This window comes from Alligator sinensis, unplaced genomic scaffold, assembly GCF_000455745.1.
Source record: "Alligator sinensis unplaced genomic scaffold, ASM45574v1 scaffold641_2, whole genome shotgun sequence".
Lineage (NCBI taxonomy): Eukaryota > Metazoa > Chordata > Crocodylia > Alligatoridae > Alligator > Alligator sinensis.
Genome location: NW_005843111.1, coordinates 35736 through 60544, shown reverse-complemented (window position 1 = coordinate 60544; position 24809 = coordinate 35736). Strand labels below are relative to the sequence as shown.

Genomic DNA, 24809 nt, shown 5'->3' with positions numbered 1-24809 from the left:
GCCCTGCAGGGTGCAAGACCCCAAGAGGGAGAGTTGGGGCCAGGTATGGCGGAGGCTGCCTGAGCTCTACGGGAGTTCGAGACTCCGAGAGAGAAGATTGGGGCCAGGCACGGCTATGGACACCTGAGCCCACTAGGGAGCAAACCCCATGGCCCTGAGTGAAGGGGCAGTCTGGAGCCCCAAGTGAGGGGGGGGTGGAAACTAGGACCCCAGTGAGGGGGGAGCCCTAGCAAAGGGGGCCACGATCTGTAGCCCCAAGTGAGGGGCAGAGTGGTGGAACCCCAGTGAGAGGGTAGCCCTTAGTAAGGGGCAGAGATCTGGAGCCCCAAGTGAGGGGGGTGATGTGGAGCCCCAAGCAAGGGGAGTAGGCCCAGGTAAGTCCCCGGATGCCTGAGGCCAAGGTTTGGGCCAGGGGCCGAGTAAATGGGGGCTCAGCCCTAGAGTGAGAGAGGCGAGTCCTGACCCCGGTAAGCCCTCCACTGCTGGGAGGCAGAGTGTGGATCGAATGTAATATCCATAGTAGCACCAAGACCTGCTGTCCTGGAGACCTTGGGGCACCAGTCATGGTGTGAGTTACCTCAGCTCCCCACATCCAGGAAGGGGGACCTGGAGAGAACGTGAGGCTAGTGGGGCCGGAGGTAGAGTGTCCCCTCGACTGGCCCATGCTGGGGTCTGGATCGAGAAGGTCAAAAAAGCCCCAGGTGCCCACTGCGAGGGGCACCCACAGTCATGCGCCTGGGACCCCGCCTGGCCTTTGAGGTGAGGCCAGGGCCTGTGTATGGCTGAAGGTCCTGAGTGGGGACCACACCTGAGAGGGGAGCCAGCTATGAGGAGCTTGGCAGCCCGGATGAAGGTGGCATAGGTTGCTGGAGTGGAGGGATCAAAGGAGGGTCCTGTCAGGAGGATTCTGGAGCCTAGTGCGGGGCTGGTGTGACTGTTAACATCTGGATGCCATCTGCGAGGCTTGGGCCATGGTGTAGAGGTGGTATGGAGCTGCAGATGCCCCCTATATCGGAGTGCAAAGAAAAATGGGCAGCCTCCCGTCTTATTTAACAACTTACTAATTTTCCAGCAAGTTGTGGTGGGTGAGACAGGTGGGTGGCGTGCCTAGAGGCAGGTGGGAGGCCGTTGACAGCTGGCCTGAGAGAAGCCCACTTTGCCATACCTTCATGTCAGAATCTGACAGACATACTTGCATGTTCCCTGAATTGTTTCTGGAAACTAATATATACAACATGCAAGAATAGCAGCACTGTCCTTTTAGCCAGGATTTTTAACTGAATGTCCTGCAGACCACTGAATCCCATGGAGCCAGAAAACTGATCAGGCACAAACTGATGAGGCCTCTTTAGATCCATGTTCAGCTCTGCAGTGACTAAAATACTCTTTAAGGTTATTTCTGAACCTCAAGCAAACCAACGTACTACTTATGTTTTCCGTGCAAGCATTCCTGTATGAATATAAACTGTGTTTATTACAACCTCACCCCAGTCAGGAGGGATAGCTCCTCATGAGTTCTACCAAGTCAGGAAAACAGGTGGCAGGTAAGTAAAGTATCTGTTCAAATTTGTACAGCTCTTTATTAATCATGGCTTCTCCCAAAAAGAGATGCATTTTTGTCAATCCTTGATAGAGCTAACCTCTTGTTCATCCATAGTAAACTAATGCTCCAAAATCCTGGGTTTGCTTGCTGCTCAATATTAGTTACATACTTAATCACCCCTCATTTGCAACAGTCTGGCCCTGGAGCCCCTCAGCTGAAGGCAATGAGAAGAAATACCCATTGTGCAGTAGTTTACATGTATATTTATGCCAGCTTAAATTTACTGTGCAGTAAGAGGGAACAGGCTGGCGTCTAAATGTGCAGGAGTTGAAGTGCATTTGCACTGTGTGGACTGACTTGGAACTAACTTTAGTGTTACTGAGCAGTAACTACGCTCGAGTCAGTATAAATTGCCATATTTACTGTGCAGTATGAGCATGCATGTGTAGATGTGTGCCTGTACTGCACAGTAATTTTGGTTACTGCTGAGTAAATCTACATATGTAGAAGCACCCAGTGTGAAGCACTATATAGGATGGTTCATTACTATATTAGCAGAGCCGTTTGCTTATGTCATATGCCTTTGTGCCCTGAAATGGTGTTATACAAGTTCCCCCCCCCCCCCCCTTTTTTTTTTTTTTTAATTCTGTGGTTAAGCAGAAAACACTTTAATGTTTACAATGGTGTTGGTTGTAGCCATGTTGGTCTAAGGACATAGCAAGACAAGGGTCTTTGGGTAACTGATATCTTTTATTAGACCTATATAATTTATTACTGTTCCAAATAGTTGGAAAAATTGTTCTTTGCAACACCTTTCAGGCACAACACCTTTCTTTAGGCATGGGAAGTCTGCTGGTATTTTGTGTTCTGGATGGAATAGAAGCCAATATGCAAAATGCAGGTCTGTGAAAATGCTGGAAGTGAGGATCAAAGGCCATGGGAGACCTAGGTGTGGGGGAGTGAAGGGGGGGGAAATGTTGACATGGTGATACAGAGATATCCATCTGTGTCCTTGTAGAGCAAAGTGTACTGTATGTAAAAGGATTAATACATGATTCCTCTTCTGCAGTACATTTACATACATTATATATTGGAACAAGCCACCTTGTCCAGGGCCTACATTATTCCCCTCTTCCAAATTTTGAAGTCATGTTGTAGCTATATTTTCCTTTCAATGGCCAAAGATAAAGTCAGGCTTTAGATGAACAGCATATATGGGTGAACCTCATAAGATTTTTACAATTCTGGGCTATTATGCCAAAAATACCATTGGTCACTGAAAGCATTTCTTTGGTTACATGTTGAACTGGATTATTAGCAGAGCTCACTTGCTCAGATTTGAAGAGATGTTGTAAGGAAATCGGAGGTTATACAGCATAGGTTTGCTATCAGTTTTGTTTAGTGTCATTTTAGCTTGGCAGATTAGCCTTCCATATTCTAGTCTTTTTGGCTAGGGACAGACATTTTGCCTAAACTGGTATAAGTGACTGGAAACTGGTTCAAATCTGTAATGCAACAGAAGTTCAGTGCATATAAATTGCTTTCAAAATGGCCAAAACCAGTTTAATATAAACCTGGATGGAGGTAGTATCAGGCTTAACTGACTTACGTTAAATCGAACTTCTCTCCCAGATCTCCACCAGATTCAAGCAGTCTGTTCTAGCAGAGCAGGGAAGTGTGTTCTAGTGTCCCTTGGCTTCTGGCCTAGGCTACTGCAGGCATGTGGCTGCGTTTCTGGAATCAAAAGTGAATGTCTGTTCACTTACTTAATAGCTTAACTATGCTGCTGAAACTAACCTGCGACAATTGAATCAATTCAGCCTTGGGCTTTTTGACTGTCAGTACTTAGCCCTCAGCTTCATAACTGAACTCCTTTCTGATACCTCTGATAAAATAAGTCCCTGGAGGTAACAATATTTATGATTCCTCATTCCTTGTGTTTTTAAACAAAGATTCATCAGTCTCTAAAAACAGACACTTAGGGGCTCCTATACATGTGCAGGGAGGCTTTTCTGATGTGCTGTAATTGCAGTGTGTCGGAGCAGGACTCAACTTAATCGAGTCTGCTGGACTCCAGCATCACATGTATCAGAACCCCTGTGCTGAAAAATGGCAGTGGGGTGCTTTAAACTAAAGCTAGTTCAATGAGCTTTAGGTCAAAGTGCATAGGGATGCTGACATGTGTGATGCTTCAGGCACTTTAAATTAGTATAGCTCTTGGAGCTGCACTAATTAAAACCCTCACCACCTCCCAGAGCATGTCTATAAATGCCCCTAGTGACTGTGCTGCTTACTGGCTGAAGAATAGATGTAGGAAAGGAAAAAAATCTATTGCCTTGTAGTTAATAATAAAAAAACAAACAAACAAAAAACCCCCCTAAAATCTTCTAACAGCAACATGCTTCAGGCAGTGTTTGAGGTGCAGAACTGCAGAGGTTTGGATGGATGGATGGAGGAAAAACTACTCCCTCAATAAGAAATTCAGAAGGTAGGTGTGCTTCTGGTAGAAGCTATCTTTTGTCTGAGGAGTAATGGATCATCTTTCCTTTATGAGTAAAAGACAGAGCTCCTGAAACCACTTTGAGAGAATGCAGATGCAAGACGCTTCAAATTCTTGCTCTTCTCCATTCTGAAGAATTATGAGAAGTTTGAGTCACCAGACCAACTCCTGTTGTATTTTATTTATATTTTCACAGTTAAATAACAAGTTCATAAGACTGACAAGACAGATTCATCATGGAAGTTTGTTAGACACAAGCCTCTAAATACTGTGGCAAATATAAAGAACGCGACGACAAGAAGACAGTTTCCCAGCACAAGATTAAAGTAATTGACATAAATATGCCTGTTAACATGTCTGTTCTTAAAAGCAATTTGAGCACAATCATTCATTTTAATGCAGGGGCTGCAGTGTTTGAGAAATCTTCATCTGGACGATTGAGAATATGCCTGTCAGATCTCTCCACTTTAGCTGTTTCAATAACAGCAATTAATCTGTATTTTAAGAAAGTTTTCTTGCTTTGTGGCCACCTGCAATTTATCAGGAAAAGATACCCAATGGCATTACTTCTCATCTAAAAAACATTAGCTTCTTTTTCTACATGTGAATTATATATGCTGTGCTGAAAAATGGGGTTGGTATAATTTGCAGACTCTGGTGTAATTTATTTTGTGGCTCAGAATTTTTGTGTGTGTAGGCATGCGCATGCACGTGCTTGTTTCTTTAAACAAAAACAGCAACAGACATTTGACAAATACTGACAAAGTCCTCAACTATAGGAATCATGTATTTATTCAGGATCCCCTTCCAATACATCTTTAAAACACAAATATTGCAAAACAAGACACAAATAGAAATGATTATTTTCTTTATCTTATAAACGTTTTGAAACATTGCTTCAGTTTCAAAATACAATGGGGATGGTTGGTGAGTACACACCAGCTTAAGGTCACTCAGAAATAGCAAAATTTTAAATATACATGCTATAGTAGTGTGTCTTCAGGAAACTAGGCAAAACAGTTCAGCATATAAATGTGACTTCCCTGAAGGTGAGGCATCTGGCAACAGGGTTCCACAATTGAAATAATAGAGGGGAAAAAAGATCCCAAATCCTTGCTATTCTATCAAACTTTTGTGTAAGACTCTCTTATGGAAGAAAATAAACAAAAACGCTGAGTTTCTGACAAGGTATTTTGCAGAATTTCATAATACTGGCAATGAACTGAATAGCAATTGCTAATTATTGCAACACATAGGGCAGGTCTACACAAGATGCTAAGACACTGTAGTGATACGCTATGGTACCATAGTGTCCATTGGCAAAAACCATGATGCTGCTCCTACATTGCCGTAGCAATGTACTATAACGAGGGAGCATGTTGCTACGGCAATGTAGTGGCCAAAAATAACTGTGCATGGCTGGCATGGCACAGTACGGGCTGTTACTGTAATCAGAACTCTTAGGGAGGTGATATCTTTTATTAGACCAATTGGATAGTTGCAAAAAAAGTCTTTATTGGCAAGCTTTTGGGCACACTTGTGCCCTCTCAGGCATAGGAGAGTGCAAAGATTGTAAAACCTCTCCCAAGTGGAAATGAAAATTCTATTTCACAGGAGAGCTGAAAGGTGGTATAAGATCTCCTGGCTGGAAAAATTCATTTTATGCAAAATAGGCTCAGGTAAAAGTTGGAGCAGCCTATTTACTTCCAAGTTGTCTGATGGCAAGCAGGATGTTGAATTATGCTTCTTTCTTGTTATGATGTTTCATATTTCACAGGAGGATGAATGATGGAAGGCTCTCCTAGGCAAGGATTTTTTCTTGAATTGTGGCTGCTCCGTGAGCATGCAAATTTGGCTCAAAACAAAAGGCTGGAGCAAGGGTGTCAGCTTTCAGGTCTCAGGGTGTTGAATTTTGCTTCCTTCTTGCCAAATTATTAAATTTTCATTCCAAAAGGAAGTACTAAATGATGGCGCAATAACAAAAGCACCGTATGGCCATGTGTAGACGCACCCATACTGAAGCAAAATAAAGCAGGATCCTCTATAGTCATGTTATCCAAACAACCTGGAAACTAATAAGGTGCTGTGTAAACTACTTATGAACAAACTTCTAAGGCTGTAAATCTTACCTATGGCTTCTTCTCATTGGACAGATTATCACTGGGATTAGTTTGCCATGCAAGAGTTTTTCTTTTGAGTGCTTAGAGAGAGTATGAGAGAAATATTTTGTGGATAAGAAGTGCTGGAGAAGTCATGGGGGTTAAAAGGAAACATTTACAGTCACTATACGGCAGTGGCAGAAATATCCCAAAGACTTTTCTGGGTCAGTCAGTGTATGTGGTATAATAGTGAATGCTGAGCTGTGGAGGTGCAATAATAGACAAGGTTTTGTGCTGGATCATGCTGTTAGAAAAAATAGAGGCAATGATTTACCACATACACCAAATGAAGAGAAAACCATTTGTCCTCAATTGCTTCTTTTAATATATTAAGGCTAGATGCAGACACTGAAAAAGCCCGAGGCAGAATCGATCTAAGTTGCATGATTTTCTGTAAACATCATAGTTTAAATCCATAGTGAAAAGAACACACATTACCCCCACTTCCCCCCACCAAAGGGCAATCTTAAACCTGGTTCTGCCATTTTTAAACCAGTCTGTGTGCGCCAAACTTCTGTTATGTTACAGGTATAGACCAGTTTCTGATCACTTATACCAGTAAAAGGGTAATGTCTGTAATTGGCTTAAATGTAAGATAAACAAAGGATGTTCATCTAGGATATTGTCCCACTCCCCCTTCGTTCCATCTATGGGTTCAGTGATTCTTAACCAGAGTGCTGTGGCACCTTGAGGTGCTGTGAGGTCCTTTTACGGGTGCCATGCAATGTTAGCACTGTTAAATGTGCAAATACCTATATGAGATTTACAAGATAAACCCAGGGTTTTCAAATACAAATCTATAGTATCAAAACCATTTTGACTTGTTGTAGTCTGAGTTCTTTGCAACAGAGAAATTGCTTAATTTTATTTCTGTAGACAAAAAGGTGTGAAAGCTAAGAGCTATCATGTTCTAGTGGGTGCCCTGAGTTTAATGAAGGGTGCCTCAAGTCTAAAAAGGTCAAAAACCAGTGGGTTATCTCTTTCTCTGCACCATCCATACATTCAGGGACATCTCACTCCTGTGTGGTTCCTCAAAGTACTAGAACATAGGGCCATGCATGCACATAGAGTTCACACACATTTAAACCTAACTTTTCAGGGATTTCTCATACTCCAAGGTTTAAAAGGCACTGGAAATGGAAGTGGAACTGTAGCTGTGGACCCCCTCTAGTGCAGAGCAGCTCTGCTACTGTTCGGTGAGCTGAAACCTTCTCGCCTCACAGACTTCTTACTCAGGCTGGGTGTTGAGAAAAAGATTTGTCTGCACCTTTGATGTTAGTGCTTAGAGGCTCTGGTCTTATTGTTTTACACAATGACCACCAGGATCCAGGTTTTTCATTTTTCATGGAAAAACATGGATTTTCTCCTTTTAAAGACAAAAAACCCAGGAAACCATAGGTTTCCCCTTGCAGGCTGACAGAGTTTCAGCCTGCAAGGGGCTGCTTGGAGCTGGGGGGAGCACGAGGAGAGTGATCAGAGGCAGGGGATGCCATATGCGTGTATGTGTGCACACATGCACATGGCTAGCAATACAGCCAGGCAGCATGGTGGAAAGCAGCTCCCACATCTCCCTGCAGGTAAGTCTATGGGGGAGTAAGGGTTGGAAATAGGTGACACATGGTGGGGCACAGTGGGGGGCACAACTTGTGGGGAGGAGGCGGCAGCAGTGGTGGCTCATGCTGAGCCCGCACAGTGAGGGAGGGAGTGGAGCAGGGTTAACAGTTGGCAGCTGGGGCTGGGGGCACTGCCCAGATAGGATGGTGCACAGTGCCTGGGGCCCTGTGGGGCCAGCACAAGTGGGCATGCTCAGCTGCAGGGCCCAGCTCAGGAGTGGGATGGAGCCATGGGCAGTTTGTCTTGGGGGGAAGGGGTGGCTCCCTGCTGCTGTGTGCACTTGCAGGGAGGGGTCAGACCGATGGACAATGCGTTGGGGGAGCATGGGGGTATAAATACCCCCCCCAGATTTCTGTGCCTAGTGACCTAGTGGGTGGGACCCAGCATAGGAGGGCAGAGCAGGGTGAGGAGGCTCAGTGCTGCTGCCACTGCTGGGAGCAGCACACTTCCATAGCCATCAAGGTGAGGTGCTGTGGGGGAGGCAGCAAGGAGTTGTGTCCCCACCCCCACTGCAGTAGTGGGTGGGGTGGGGGTGCTCATTTTGGTAGCCATGGTGGTGTGATGCTCCCGGCAGCAGCAGTAGCATTGAACCTCCCACCCCCCTCCACTCTCCCTCACCGAATCCTACCAGCTGTGCCACAGAGGTGCCTCCTGCCTGGTGCCATTCTGGCTAGACTGTAGCCCCATGCCCCACTGTGGGCACAGAAATCTGAGAGGGTATGTGCCTCCCCATGCCATCCTGACACGTCATGTATGGTGTTGCCTATGCACACATACCCACTGCCACCCCCCCCGCACACACTGAGGGGGGCTGGGGCATGGGGTCAGGAGTAAGGGGCACTGGCAGGGTTGGGCAGCTGCAGGTTAGGAGTGAGGGGCATCAGCAGGGCTGGAGAGGGATGGGGGTAGGGGCTGTGGACTGGGACTGAGCGGCAATGGCATGGACAGGGGCAGGGCACTGGTATATCAGGGTGGCTCAGCATCACGAAGAAGCATGGGGGACAGCCACAGCTGAACCTGCTTTGTGGTGAGCAAAGGGGGTAGGGGAAGCTCTGATTTTTCCATGAAGTCTTTTCTTCAGAAAAGGTTCAGAGAGCTTTGATTCGGGCAGTCCCCAGTGGCTGCAGCAGGGAGCTGCAGCTGACTCCAAGCTGGTAACTACTAGGGGCTTGGGAGGGGACCATGGGAGGGACCCCTGCCAGCTCTCCCAACCCCTCCACCCCCCAGCCCTCCCATGGGTGCCCTGCCTGCCTCAGCTCTGTACTTTAAAAAAAAGCCCTGGTGCTCACTGGGTGCTCCCAGGTGGGGGGGGGGGGAATCCCCGCTGCCCCATGCTGCATGGGGGGCTCTGCATGATCCCCCACTGCTCCCCCAACGGGTGCCCTGCCTGGGCCAGCTCCGGCCCTTTAAGAAAAATGGAGAAAAGCCCCAGGACTTTTTAAAAATAACAAGCCCTGTACTCACCAGATGCTGCAGTGGCCATCAGGGCTTTTGGGGGCTCATGGCAGAGCCCCCCATGCAGTGTGGGGCAGTAGCACAGAGCAGGGATTACCCCCCACCCGACAGCATCTGGTGAGCTGGGGGGTTGTAAAAAAAAAAAAAAAAAAAAAAAGTGCCAGGAGCTGGGGCAGCCATTGCCGAGCTGGGAGAGGGGCGGGGGATGGGCATGGCCTGGCTGATTTGGAGATTCAGCTGAATTGAATGAGACAGTGATTTGAATCACCGAATCGAATCGCTGTCCCCTGAATCGGCTGAATCTGAATCCAAAGCGAATACTACCCGTTTTGCACAGGCTTAATTATCATCTACCTCAGAAAAGCAGAAAACATCATTGAAGGGAATAGAGAGGGCCCCACAAAGATAAGCAAAAACTTCTGTTCTGTAGTGTGACAGCTGTATGTGTTGTAGGGCTTGCTACCACTGCCTTGAGCTTGTCTGCCTACAGGTGGCGACAGGGTAGACTTCGGCTTTGGATCACCTGGTCTTCCAGGAAGTTGGTCTTATGTTTTCTCTCCTGCCACAACTTTGAAATATTTCCAGGAGGCACTGCCTGCGGTGATCCTGCCTGGTCTCGATCCCTGTTTCTTCTGTGGGGCTCCAAACCTCCCCTTTACCCCAGCTTAGCCTTTCCAGATGTTATTCACAAAATTCTTCTGCAGCCAGGCTGCAGTGCTGCCTGTTGTGGTCTTATTTGGCCCTCTACCCCAGGGTGACCTTTGGTCTCGATCAGGTACACCCTTCCAGGACTAGTCTTGGCCTGTGCTCAAATATCAAAAGAAAAGGCAAAAAACCCAAAGAAAACCCCAGCTGCTCTCAGCCTTCTTGTTGGGCTCTGACCATGTCCCCTTTACCTGGGATCAGGTTCTCAAAATTCCAATCGCAACGATCAAGAAAATCCCTTAGTCCAGTCTTGTTATGCACCGGCGTGCCCTGAACCCCTATGAACATCCACAGTCTCTTTGGGGTGTCCCCCATGTGCAGGTCAGCTCTACCTGTAACAACTAGTTTTCCCTCAGGCCCTCCCCCGGATCCTCTGTTGAAAATTCTGCTCTGGAGATTATCACAGGCCTTGAGGACTCCCTTACTCCGGATCTTCAGCTGCAGCTCTGCTCTGGAGATTACCACCAGCTGGGTGTGTGCAGGCCTCACCTGCCTCCTGCTCAGGGTGCCTGCCAGGACACTCAGCCACTCCTCTCTCCCTGAGGCCTGCAGGGAACTGATCCCCCTCACCTCTCTCCGGGGCGGGAAATACCTTTGGGCAGCCTCCCTCCTCCAATCCTGAGCGAGATGCTGCTCTGGAAGTGTGGTGGGTATTTTCCTTCCCTTCTGGTCTCTAGCTGCAGCCCTGCTGGCCCTCCATGCTGTGGGTTTTATCTCACTCCTTCACATGTAGTTATTAAAGAAAAAAAATGGAAACCAAACTTCAATCTGCCTATTTAAAAAAAAAAAAAAAAAAAAAAATCAGGTTCTAAATTCTTGGGAGTGGGAGGGATTTTAACTTTTCTGATTTAATTTTTGAAGAGTTTATATAAAATATTATATACACACAAACAAATTCAGGTAGATCAAGTGCATGTATGTACACATATATGCATATATATTTATGAATGTCATGTTTCAATATCTTTGCAGCTTGAATCTAGAATGGTAGCACAATTGGTAGAAAATATTTGCTTCTTAAAATGGCAAGTGTAGGTTTGTTTTATCATTCACCAGTTAGTTACAGTGAGTAGAAAAAAACAAGTTTGCTAAAAGAAAATATGCTTATAATAATTTGCTTATTTTTAATGGTTAGAAATCAAACATCAATGGGAAAACTAGCTAAAATTAACTAAATTGCAGTTGCAGGTAATTTGTTTGATATTTAATCATTATAAATAAATGTTGTTATTATAAGTATTTTTTGATCCACAAAATAGTTTTGTTTGGAAAATATCTCTTTAAAAAAAGGCAATGTTAAAATTATACTTTTCCAATCAAAACTAGTCATCAGTAAACTGTAAACCTGAAAAAGATGTTCACACTTGCATACCTTTATGCAGACCATATAGTTCCACTGATCTTGCAACGTGTGAAATTAGATATATGCATGTTTTTGCAGGATAAGGATGTATAATTATCCCGACAAGGAGTCTACAGGAACAAAGATGAAGCCTGGAAGTCACAAGCAGGACACACGGAACAGGATCAAAGGGGCAGGAACAAAGAGCACTTTTACATACGCTGCAGGTGCCAGAGAGGTGATGCTTTAATTAGAGCGGCTCTGAGCGCCATTCTAATTAAAGTGCCACAGAGTCTCATGTATCAGTGTCCCTGTGCTTCAAAATGGCAGCAGGCATAGGCAACGTGTAAGGGGGCTCCAGGGGGGCATGTGCTCCCCCCCCCCCCCCCCCCCCCCCCACCGCCCAGAGTGGTTGAGAGGCAATGAATACTCCCTGGTGGGCCGTCCGCCCCCCCCCCCCCCCCCCCCCGAGACCATTGGTGTCCCCCCTGACAGTGAGTGCTCTGGCTGGTAGGGTGGCATGGAGAGCGCTAGTGCCCCACCAAAAATTGGGTCCACCAGTGGCAACTCCCATCCCCGGTCGCTGGCTGGCTGCTGGGGGACCCCCCACCCCTGGTCATGCCCACTGGTGCCCCCCCCAGACTCGGGAGGCACTAGTTGCCCATAGCAGCATACAATGAGCTTTAGTTCAAGTGCCCCTACCGCCATTTTGAAGTGTGGGGAGCTGATACACGAGATGTGGGAGGCTGCTGGAGTGCAGTAATTGCCATACTCTAGCAGACTCGATTAATCATGTCTGCTGTCACATACTATAATCACAGTGTGTCAAAGCAGATTCTGCACTTATGTACAGGCACCCTAGGAGACTAAGAACAAGTAGTCAGAGGTACAGAGCTTTCTGAAAAACCTAAGTTTTCCATTAGTTAAAAAGCTGTTTCAAATAAGAACAGCAGAAATTTATGTGTTAATATAATTTCTTAAAAAGAACACCTTAGTAGCAAACTGTATCTCAGACCTTAGACCATGACACTGATAGACCTAGTCTTCCCATATCTCCCACCACCAGACATATGGGTTAGGGACAGACATTCAAAAAGTCTGAATCGATTAAATGTTTGCAGGTTAGTCTAACCTGCTGTAGATGTCTGTGTATTGCCTTAGTGTGATGTTTACATCTTGAGGCAAGGTCTTCTGTGCGTCCACCCTTAGGACCTGGCAGTTTGACCCCAGATGCAAACTGCTAATGGTGCAAACTCTCTTTTCTCCTGCCATGTCTGTTCTGCTGTCACATGCATCAGTAAGTCTTGAGATCGGGGTTCTCTTGACACTTCTGGAATACCAGCTGCCTTGGCAGCTTGCATCTCACTGCTATAACTGCAATGCTTGAACTGATTTGGAGGTGGATAGACATTCCCTTTTTGTTCCAAAAATGCAGGCACATGCCTGCAGCAACTCAGGCTAGAAGCTGGGGGGTGCTAGAGCAGTCCTTCCTTCCCTTCCACAGTACTAAGCTGAGTGGGACACGGCCAGGCCCCGGCAGGATGCTCTGATTGGGGAGGTGTTTCCCTGCCTCACTGCCTCATCCCCCCCCACAGCCTGATACCCCCAACCACATTTCACACCATGCTGCTCCCACTCTTCTGCCAGAGAGCTCCCTGCAGGGTGCTGAGCTGCACTGCCACACAGACACAAGGTGATACTGCTCTGGTCTATCAACAGATTCATCCAGCCTTAACCAAGCTTACAGTTTCTTAAGATTTTTAAGGACAGCTCATTTTTGCAGGCTTTATAGACAAGCATTTTTAGCCCTTTTTATGGACTGTCCATAGATTTATGGACAGAAGTCCAAACCTAGACAGAGGCACCTGTTCTGTATAAGACCTTGATGGGTATTGAAAAAGCTGCTGCTTAAAAGCAGATGGCCATGCCAATGCTGGTAACTGGGACCACCTAGAAGTAGGCTGCTGGCAGCCAGGCTCATTAGGTAACCATGACTAGCTTTGGGCAGTTTAGCATGGATGCTGTCCAGACTCCTAACACATTAGCTGCATTAAATGCAAATTAAATAACAGTTCTGTTGTGATTTGGGATAGGGTAGTTATTAGGGCTGTGTGAAGCTTTAGGTGGTAATTCGATTCAGAGAAGATTCAGCCCGATTTGGTCGCCAAATCTCCGAATCTGAATTGAATCAGGGGACCAATTTAAAGGTCTGAATTTGATTCAAAGCTCTCCCAATCTTCAGAAAAGAGTCGGAGAGCTTTGATTTGGGCAGCCCCTGGTGGCTGCAGCAGGAAGCTGCAGCTGACACCGAGCTGGTAAGTATTAGGGGCTGAAGAGGGGAAAGCAGGGGGAAGGAGGAGGGGACCATGAGGGGACCCCTGCCAGCCCCCTGACTCCTCCCACTCTGCCAGCTCCCCTGACCACTGCCTGCTCCCCCAGCCCCTCCCAAGGCCTACCTGCTTGCCCCAGCTCAGTACTTAAAAAAAAAGCCCTGCTGCTCACCGGGTGCTGCCAGGTGGTGGTGGGGGGGGGGCAGTCCCTGATGCCCCCCACTGCCCCATGCTGCATGGGGGGCTCTGCAGGCCATTCTGCAGAGTTATTAGGGCTGTGTGCAGGGCTGCAGACCTGCAGCAGCACAGCTATTTTTAATTCATTCCATATTGATTGATTAAAAGGAAATAGGTTTGGGGAGGAATAATGCATTATAATTTAAAAAAGCAACATAGTCCTCATTTATATCCTCTACAGATCATTACAGAGTGGAGTAAAGATTCAGTTCTGAATTGTGAAGGTAAGTATAGCAGTGGGGATATTATGTTGGAGAATGTACTTGCATGTTTGCAGGGGTCTTAACTTTTGATTTCTGTGCTTCTTGATGAATGTATTGGTTTTATCCTTAGGTTAGCAACATTCATTATGGACAACCTTAACAGTTTATGAATGGGCATATGTAAATTATCTTAACTACGTCTTAGAAAACCAAAGTATTTGAGTCAGTTAAAAGGAGGAATACAAGGAGTTATCTTTAGAGGAGCAAATCACATATGCATCAAGACCCTTAAATTTGAATGAAATTTAATTATTTTTAGGTTTACCAAAGTTAGGTCATATTTTCTCTTCAGGAACATGTTGTTTGAACAACTTCCTGTTGAACAATTGTATTTCAATGTTCCATTATAATTATGACAAAAGTTATAAAGCTCTGCCTAAGCTTAGTTTTAAATTCACTGGGCGTGTCTACACATGCATGAAAGTGCCTTTTCTAATGCACATTAAATTTAGTACCTCCAATGTGAGGTTATTGAATCATCACTTAAAAACCATGCATAGTCATTACTGTGCATTAGGCTGCCTTAATGCACAGTAATGAATACACATGGTTTTTAAGTGATGCTTAATGTGCAGTAACCTATTTTACTGTGCATTAACATAATAGCATGGTTTTTTACGTGATGCTTTAATGCTCAGTAAAATAGGCCACTCCACATTAAAGTGCATGTGTAGATGTGCCCACTCTCACCAACGTGTATTGAAGTCCTAATAGTGGTGGTTGGTGGTATCATCTGATTTAGAAGACTTCTCCTTGAGGCTGTGCTTCAGATTTGCTGCTTGTAGAGGTGAGCAATGATGAATGTTGTTATACTGAGAAGTGGAAAGGGAGTGAAGTCTGGGAAAAGGGAGTTGATTGTTCAACTCAATGATTTTATGGTCCCCTCTTCACACAACTTCAAAAAAGGAGAGAGCACCTTTTTCATGGTTGATTAGATTCAAATTAGCTTGTTGTCCCCGTTTCAAAAGCTCAGCACCTTAAGTTGGTCTTATTATCATTGTCAGTGCATAAACATGTTTAACTCATGAACAGCATGATTCTAATTGCCTTTGCCTTATTGTGGAAAATTCTCAGAACATCTTACAGTTACCTTTCTTTCACTCCATTTTCCAAAACAACTCTTGAGTTACATTATAAAGTTGAAAATGTTTCAAACAGGTTCTCACAACCTCATTTGTTTAGAAAAATTTCCAGCTCTCTCAAAACAGATTTAATTCTTAAATAATTAAATCTAAAGTCATTAAAGTTGTTGTCCTTTCTTTACAGCCAGGTCTCTGAGTTTGGTAAGGTAGTTGCTTAAATGTTTGTCAGATAATGAGCTCCCCAATGAATATAATTTTAAGCTTAAATGGCAGCTTACATGAGTAGCAACTTGAAATATCAAATGACATTGCTGTATTATGTACAGAAAATTTTATTAGTTATGTAAAAAAGACATTAGGAGCCTAGGATTGGAACAAACCTGGGTCATCAGCTTCCTCCACCTCATATAATCATTTTCATAATATATGCAAGCTTCATCACAAAAGTAGCTTGGGTTTCTTTGCACTTCCCCTCAACCTCATCCCAATTGTTGGAAGGGTTCCCCAGGAACTGCTGTAAAGGTTAAAACATTCTTCTCCTTTCCAAAATTCATAGCCAATATATCCTTGTGCCAAAATAGTCCTCTAGGTTAAAGAACTCCTCTCCTTTATTCTTCATTTGAGAAAGTAGTCTGTCCTAAGCTACACAGTATGGTTGAGGATGCTTCTTTGGAGTGCCAAAAATTTACTATGTAGGGATGGCCTGTGTGCAACCACCTTACATTCTTTTAAAGTCAGAGTGCTCTTTAGTGCAAATATCATGTAAGGTTTGTTTTCTTGTCATTATCTAGTATCTTGTCTAGTATCTTGTAAAACAGGTCTTGATCTTTTAAGGCACACCCAGTGGTGGTTTGACTGATCAAAGAGCTCCTATGTATACAATCAACTACTTTTTTGTAATGCAACTTTCAATTATATTCTGTCAAATATTTGGTACAAAACACAAATCTGAATAATCTATATTGAGTCATTTTCCAATTACTAGAATGATATAGAAATGATATAGAAAATCAGATATAGAAATGACAAAAGTTTCATTTCAGAATCTGTATAAACAAAGGTGGCTGCTTTATAGCCAAAAGTGTTACATCCTTCAACACTTGAGACTTGTAACAGGGTGAAAGAGAGCAAATATTTTCTGCAATTTTTTATTAGCCCAAAATTCTCAATGAAATAAAATAGAAAAAAACCCCAAGAACACATTACATTCTAAAACAGCGGTTCCCAACCTCGGGTCATGACCCAAATGTGGGACATGGGGGCAATGCCAGCAGTGCCGCGCACAAACAATGAGCTGCGCTGTGTGCCAGGAGCTCCCCTGCCCCCTCCCTTGGGCTGCCACCGCACTCTGCTCCCAGCAGTGGGTCGCAGCAAAAAAAGGTTGGGAACCACTGCTTTAGAAGCATCAAGATTATAAAATAATTGTAGTTTTTTTCCCTTTAAATTCAGTAAAGTTTGTAACAACTTAGTATTATAAAAGTTAATGATAATGTATTAATAACTGTTTTTGTATCAGTAGTGAAGTTTGGGCCAAAAATAGAAACTGCATAAACTCAGAATATAGGATGAGGGTTGTCTGCAAGTTTATAATTTATAGGGAGGAGGCACAGGGTGGTGGAAAACAGAGGCATAGAAAAGTGAAGTGACTTGTCAAAGGTCACAGAAAGTCGAAGTCAGCCGTAGAACTAGGAATAGAACCCAGGTCACTAGACAAGGGAGACAAAAGATCCATCTACTACACCGTGTTCCAATTTTTTATTTTAAAAATACTTGATTCTGGATTAAACAATTAAATTCCTTTGTCTCCATTTTCTTCTTTTTTCTATCTTTCCAGATGGTTTTATTTCTTTTCTAACTGTGTAGACTATCTCTGATATAGAATTTTATGTCACTTCCATTACATTGTTCCATAAAACCAATGCTTTACTTACAATCTTCTATTAGGTTTTGAATGAAAGTTGTGAACACCCTTGTAACAAGCATTTCATTAATGAAATGGTGGATGAGGTTACATACAGCCAAGCAAAGAGTCTATGGAAATACTGATACTGCTTTTATAAATCTGACTATTCAGAGTGTTTCCCACAGCACAAAAGGCCTTTTGGAGTGGTGCCAAGTGCTTATTTATGCTGAATAAATATAAATGTCTTTTTAAGAGGCTGGTTCCAAACTACAGTGTTACATTGTATAGGCATCCTTGAGATAAAGGACATAATATTTGTTCCCTGTATCATACCACTGGTCCCTCTGAGCTAGAACTTTGGATATTTAATATTTAAAATTTAACCACTGGATTATATTTCCCCACAAAGAAGAGAACTTTTTTTCCATTGTAAGTATTTAGATAAACAAAAGTAATATGTACATCAATGACAGTGTACTATATAATAAATGACTCACTTTTTCAGAACAAGATGCTCAGTTCTAATTATCGCTCATTAAACATGCCAATTTTTTTAATGATTGTTTATTTCCAGACTGACATCATATCAGGTGAGCAGTGTAGTGGCATGGGATACAAGTAAAATGTTAATCACTACACGGATGCTGGAATAATTTAAAAATAGAAGCCCACTTTTTGTATTAGCAAATCTCTATTGGCTGCAGTGAGAGTTCTATTCCAGTGAGCAGGGCTAAATATTATTTTGCCATCATAGGCACAGATCCAAAGAAGTAATTAGGCACCAGAAACATGATTTTTAAATTTACTTTACTTTCCTATATTTAAAAGTTCCAAAATGCCTCTCCTCTGGGGCTTCCTAACTTCAGAGGCTTCTGCAGCCAGGGTCCTGGGATATACAGACCTGCACCTGCCTTCTGCCATTTGCATCTGGAAAGTAGATGTAACTGTATGTAAGGCTTCTTAGGGGCTTGCTTCAGTAGGTATGTTCTGAGCACAAACCCTTGTGCTTAACGTTTCCTGTTAGGTATGAACGACGCGTGCCCCTGGAGGCTGTGAGGGCATGGTGACCACCCACAGGCAGCAGTGGCAGGGGCGTGGCAGTGGTGAGCAGTGCCAGCAGGGGGTGACAAGCGCCGACCGGTGATCAACGACCACCTGCAGATGCCGCTGGCAGTGTTGGTGGCAGCTAGCAGCGATCAGTGACTGCCTGCCGATGCCACCGTGTCAGTGGCGAGGAGGGGTGGGGGTGGAGAGCGGTGACCTCCTGCAGGCACTGCTGGCAGCATCAGCAGTGGCCAATCATAGGGGGGGCACAGCCAATTTCGGGGGTGCATGTACATCCGTATGCACCCCCTACGCATCACCAATGCTGTTAGGCAGCTTCCCCTACTTAGTCGCACATGTATACAAGATACATTACTGCACAGTAGACACTTTACTGTGCAATAAATTAGTCACCATCTACACATACATGACATTTACTGCACAGTAAATTAACTGTGCAGTAGACTAATCTAGTACCTGTATCTTTAGGTACTAGCTAACTGTGTAGTAGCTACTGCACAGTAGTACATGTATAGATGTTGACTGGGAGCATTTTTGCTCCCCATCATCCACACCAGCAAGGGACAACCTCCTTCTTGGGGCAGAGCTATGTGACTGGGAGTACCTCCATAGTTGGCCCTGGCTGGCCTCTAGACCCCTGGCCTGACTCCCTAGGGCCTGTACCTCTAGCTGCCTGGCTCCTGAGCACTGTGCCCATCTGCTGTGGGCATGTGGAAAGCCCCAACGAGACCCCCAAGGCCCCTGGCAGCACCTGGGATGGTAGCATCCCTGATGCTGGAGACATCTGCCTGGGGCCCCAGCTGGACAGAGCAAAGGGCCGGTGACCGTGACCTCATAGTGGTCTGGGGTGAGGCAGATGTGCAGTGGTATTTTGGCTTGGGCACTTGGGCAAACACCCACATCTATGAGGCCATGACGGCCTGTCTGCAGGAGTATGGCCAAGAGCAGTCTGGCAGTAGTGCTGCATCAAGATTAAGGCACTGTAGGCTTAGTGGGTCTGCATCATGGACCACAACTGGCAGTCTAGAGCTGCCTAGGGAACCATACCATGCATGCAGGATGGTGGCTCTGTGGTGACAGTATATTAGACTTTTATAATGAAGAAGCCAGTCAAAGATTGTAGGTTCAAGTCCCACCAGCGTCAAAATGCTTGCTTCCCCTTTAGCGAACGGGACAAGTTTTGCATTGACTTCTGCTGTCTGGAAAGCAGTAGCAGGGATTGTCTGCCAAACCTCTGTGACCTTGATTTGACAATGGGGATGAAGATCTCTCTCAGAACAGAGGAGCTGAACTTCTTCAGATGGTGTAGAATTATCGATGAATAGGAAAGGGGTTTCAAGGGATGCATCTACACGAGATGCTTTACTGTGCATTAGACTCATTTCACTCACAATGAAGCTTCAGCATCTACACATGTACAGGGTGCCAAAGTCTGCACTGTGGGCCAGTACTGACAAGAACTGTACTGTGCAATAGATTAGTCTAATGTGCTGTTTTCTTCAAGTGCAAAGTGCTGCACTTAGTATGGAAGAATCCCAGACACCCCTACAGGCTTGGGACCAACTGGCTAAGCAGCAGCTGTGCAGAAAAGGACTTGAGAGTTACAGTGGACAATAAGCTGGATATGAGTCAACAGTTTGCCCTTGTTGCCAGGAAGGCTAATGGTATATAGAGCTGCATTAGTAGGAGTGTTGTCAGCAGATTGAGGGAAGTAATTATTTCCCTCTATTCTGCACTGGTGAGGCCACATCTGGAGTACTATGTACTAATTTTGGGCCCCCCACTACAGAAAGGATGTAGACAAGCTGGAGAGAGTACAGCAGAGGGCAACAAAAATGGTGCGGGGGCTGGGGGACATGATTTATGAGGATAGCTGGAGGAAACTGCGCTTATTTAGTCTGCAGAAGAGAAGACTGAGTGGGGATTTGGTAGCAGTCTTTAACTACCTGAATGGGGGGTTCTAAAGAGGATGGAGCCAGACTTTTCTCAGTGGTGGCAGATGACAGAACAAGGAGCAATGATATCAAGTTGCAGCAAGAAAAGTTAGGTCGGATATTAGGAAAAACCTTCTTACTACGAGGGTGGTAAAGCACTGGAACAGGTTACCGAGAGAGTTGGTGGAATCTCCATCCTTGGAACTTTTTAGACCAGCTCTATAAAGCCTTGGCTGGAATGATTTAGTTGGGGATGGTCCTGATTTGAGCGGGGGGTGGGACTAGATGACCTCCTGAGGTCCCTTCCAACCCTAATTTTCCATGATTCTATGCGGCAGCTGCATTGGCGATACATAGGGGGTGCATGAAGGTGCATGTGCACCCCCTGAGATTGGCAATGCACCCCCTAAGAGAAGGGAGGTGCAAGCTGTGGGCAGCCACTGCTTGCCACCCGCCCTTGCTGCCGACACCGCTGGCAGTGTCTGCAGGTGGTTGCTGATTGCCGCTGGCTGCTGCTGCCACTGCTGGTAGCATCTGCAGATGGTTGCCAACCGATCAGTGCTTGCCCCCGCCTCCCCTGCCACTGACACCACTGCGGCTGCCTGTGGGAGCTCCCTGCTTGCCGCTGCCACACCCCTGCTATTGCCAGCACTGCCACTGCCTGCAGGCAGTTGCTGTGCCCCCCCAGCCTCCGGGGGCATGTGTCATTCATGGGCAGCTGGATCTCACCCAGGCCACGAGGGACCCTGGCGAGGGCCACTTTGTGTACTCCAGCACAGGCAGGCTAGCAAAGCTTGCACTGCAGGCCAGTGCTGACAAGAGCTCTCTGGGGAAGGGTCCCTTGGGGCACTAGTGGCAGGACCCCTTGCGGCACTAGTGACAGGACCTGGCATACTCCCTGTTCTTGGCTTCAGTTTGCAGCACAGGCAACCCTGGCTGATACCTGCTCTACCATCTCTGGTTGTGCACCTCAAATGGGGAGGCCAGAATGGGGATGGCCCCTGTGACAAGCAGCTCCAGCTCCTCCCTGGAGGGGGCCACTGCCCAGGTGGCCAGGCACCGTGCTGCTATGCCCTGGGACAGCCATGCCACCTCACCGCCAGCAGGGACAGAGTTGGACCGCCAGCCATGCCTATCCAGTAGGGCTGTGTGAAACAGCATCGTTCTGCTTCAACTTCCATTTTGACGTTTCAACATAACAGTGTTTTGTTTAGTTTTGAAATCACTGTTCTGTTTTGTTTTGTCAAAACTGTTTCGCTGTTTTGACGCTGTTTCGCTGTTTTGCCCATAGGGTATAATGGGGAAATATAAAATGCGGCAGGTAGGCAGGCTGAGGGCTCAGCCACACGCCCAGGAGGGCTGTGGGGGCTGTGCCACAGTCCTCCTGGGGGTGTGTGCCCTGATCTGCCTGCTGGATGAGAAGAGCTGGGTGCTGCCACCTGGGACCGGCGCCGGGAAGATCAGTGCTGCCGCTGGCCCCAGGAGGCAGCACCCGGTTCCTCTCATTTGGCAGGCAGATCACAGGTATTCCTGCACCCCCAGGAGGGCTGTGGTGGCTGTGCCGGAGTTCTTCCGGGGGTGCATGCCCCTGATCTGCCTGCCAGATGACAGACCAGTGCTGGGTGCAACCTGCACCCAGCGCCGGGAAGATCGCTGCTGCCGTTGGCCCCAGGCAGCAGCACACAGCTTCCGTCATCCTGCATGCAGATTGGGGGCATGCACTTCTGGGAGGACTCCGGAAGAGCCTCCACAGCCCTCCCGGGGGTGCCAGCAGGCCCCCAATCTGTGTGCAGGATGACAGGGGCCAGGGTCTGCTGCCTGGGACTGGTGGCAGCACCAATCTTCCCGGTGCCGGTTCCAGCCAGCAGCACCCAGCTTCTCTCATCTGGCAGGCAGATTGGGGCACCCTCGGGAGGGCTGCGGGGGCTATGCTGGAGTCCTCCCAGGGGTGCATGCCCTCGATCTGTGCGCGGGATGACATGAGCCGCATGTTGCCTCCTGGGGCCAGCGGCAGCAGTGATCTTACTGGTGCTGGGTGCGAGCTGCGCAGATCGAGGGCACGTCCCCTGGGAAGATGCCAGCACAGCCCCCGCAGCCTTCTTAGGGGTGCGGACGAGCCCCCGATCTGTCTGGCAGATGAGAGGAGTCAGGTGCTGCCGGCTGGGACTGGTGCTGAAGCCTGTAAGCCTGGCTTTGAAACTCAAACGTTTTGAAACTGCCCTGCCTGGCTGAGCTCCCCCTTACCCCAAGGAGTTCCCTCTTGCAACATGCAGGAAGGTGGGAGGCAGTTCAGAAATTTACTGAGTGGCCACAAGCCTCCCAGCTAGGCAGCCAGGGCCCTGCCGCATACAGAAAAACTTGTTGATGGTAGCGGTGATCTCCTCAGGCATGGAGGTCAGGGTCTTGCAGTCTAGGCGGATATACCCCTCCAGGCAGCGCACACTGCAGGGAAGCATGGGCTTGCCTGGGGTACTGTCAAAGCTGAGGGCCCCACATCAGGTTCTCAGCTGTGCCTGGGACACCATGATGATCAGCAGCAGCAGGATGTAGTGGGTGGGGCATCCCTCAGTGTGCTCAAACAGGTCATTATGGTGTGCCCGGGGGACTCTCAGCAGGGACATGCTTGGTGTGCAGGCCATGTGCAGTGGGGGCCCTGGCCTGGGATGCCTCTCTGGAGAGGGCAGCTGTGGTGGGGGGAGGGTGGCATCACCAACTCTGTTTCCCATTTGGATGGGAGTCCTTCACCCCACAACCCTGGGGCATGAGAGAAAACTGCCCGGCATGTAGGGAGGAGAAGTGTGGGGGAGCTGCCGGCAGGAGCTAGCCCTGGCCTGGGTAGGGGATGGGGAAGGCAGGCTGTCTGCTGTAGGTGGCAAATGGCCCACCTGTCCCCGTGGAGGAAGTGGGGATGGAGGCTCAGCTGGTGCCCACCTGTGGCAGGGCCCACCTGGCCAACTTACTATGGTCCCCGGGTACCTGTGCACATATGACCCCTGATCTGAGGCCAGGCGTTGTACAGCCCCTCAAGTATACTGCACGTTGTTTGAAATGTTGCAAACTGTCACAAAGAGCTTCTCTGTCCGTGCTCTGCAGGTCCAGCAGTTACATGTGGGTGAGAAGCACCAGCCACCTGTGGGGATGTCTGCAAGGATGATGCCACCATCAGCTGGCGCCCTCTGCATGCGCCACAACCACCAGGAGTGCACACAGAACCCCTCCCACCTGCTGGATCACCTGGTCACAGTGGAAGAGGAGTGGCTGGCAGACTTGTGGGCCCGGTGAGCTCAGGACCTGGAGTGGGAGCAGGAGAGGGACTGGGAGGACTGTACCTTCTAGGAAAGGCTCCTTGCTCTTGAGGAGAGGCACATTGCCTTCCTGTAAGCAATTGCTTGAGGCCTGGGAGTGGCAGGCTGCCATGGTGGCCAGGGCCATGGAGGCAGCAAAGGAGGACAACTGGGTGCTGGACACCATCCTGGCCCTGGCAGTCACCTTTGTGCCACCTGGCACCCATCCCCTGGCCCGAGCCCCATCTGGGACCTGACAACTGCCCATGGCCCAGCACCTCCCAGTGGGCTTGGGATGAGGTCAACACCACCTGCAGCAGCCAAGGCCCCCTGCCTCTGCTCCTGAGCCAGATCCTGTGGAGGCCTGGCCCCCTGCCTGGGCTGCCTCCCACTGCTCGCCTGGCTGCCATGCAGCCCCTGAGCGGGAGCTGCCCACAGCTGGGCCAGCTCAGCATGGGGATGCTGCTGGCTCCAGACCTGTGGTGGAGGAAGGGGAGCAGGTTGAGCAGGCGGGGCAGAGCCTGCCCTTGCTCTTGGGTGAGCCTCAAATCTGTTGGTCTCACTGCAGTGTCCACGCTTGTGGTGGTACCACCAGAGGCCAGGGTGCTGGGCACCTGTTCCCAGGATCAATGCCATAGGTGCCTCCACCCCACTGTTCCCCCCCTTTACAGTTCAGAAGGCACATTGTACATAGTTGCACAGGAAGCAGAACCTGTGGTGCACATTGGGGTTAAGGAGGGGTGTGTTGCTGGAAGGGAGGGAGGGAGCAGGGAGTCTGTTAGTGGGGAGGGAGCAGGGGCCTGTTATTGTGTGGTAGAGGGCAATAAAGTTTGGTGTTTGTTGCAAACCATCTGTAGTGTGTGTGGTCTTTCGGTTGGCCTGTGCGCCTGGGGTTTATGGGAGGCTGCCCAGGCACCCTACTGCAGGGGGTGGAGGAGCAGGTGGTTCATGAGCACCTTGTGGACGCAGTGCCCTGTCTGCCACTACCAGGGGGAGAGTGGGGTGAGTTCATGGCACACTGGCTACAGGCTTCCAGGACAGTGTCCCCTACCAGCCTGAGTCTGTCTTCAGGGCCCTCTGCCAGGCTGAGCCTGCCCCTGGGGTCCCCTGGCACCCAGGCAGCTGCGGCCAGAGCTTGCAACTCCCTCTGACTGCTGCAGGGAAGCAAAGCAGGGCAGGTGTAGACCTGGATCTGCCTACTTCATAAGGAGTAAATCTGTTCCCAACAGGGCACACATGTAGATACGTTCCTGGGGCAGGCTTCCTGCACCTTATTTTACTGTGTAGTAAGCCTAAATTGAATTAATAGCACATGTAGATGCATCCAGTACATGGGGTTTTTACATCCTCTTTTCTAAGTGTTTAACTCTCCCCATGGACTCTAGAGGTAACC

The 24809-nt window shown here is 47.6% G+C and overlaps 1 long non-coding RNA gene across 1 annotated transcript; it reads left to right on the top strand.

Annotated features, from left to right (window-relative positions):
* The first annotated feature begins 3950 nt into the window (after nt 1–3950).
* LOC102381521 lies at nt 3951–23732 on the top strand. The gene is made up of 3 exons (XR_325339.2): nt 3951–4031; nt 4240–4369; nt 23226–23732. It is a non-coding gene; the product is annotated as an uncharacterized LOC102381521 (long non-coding RNA).
* The last annotated feature ends 1077 nt before the right edge of the window (nt 23733–24809 follow it).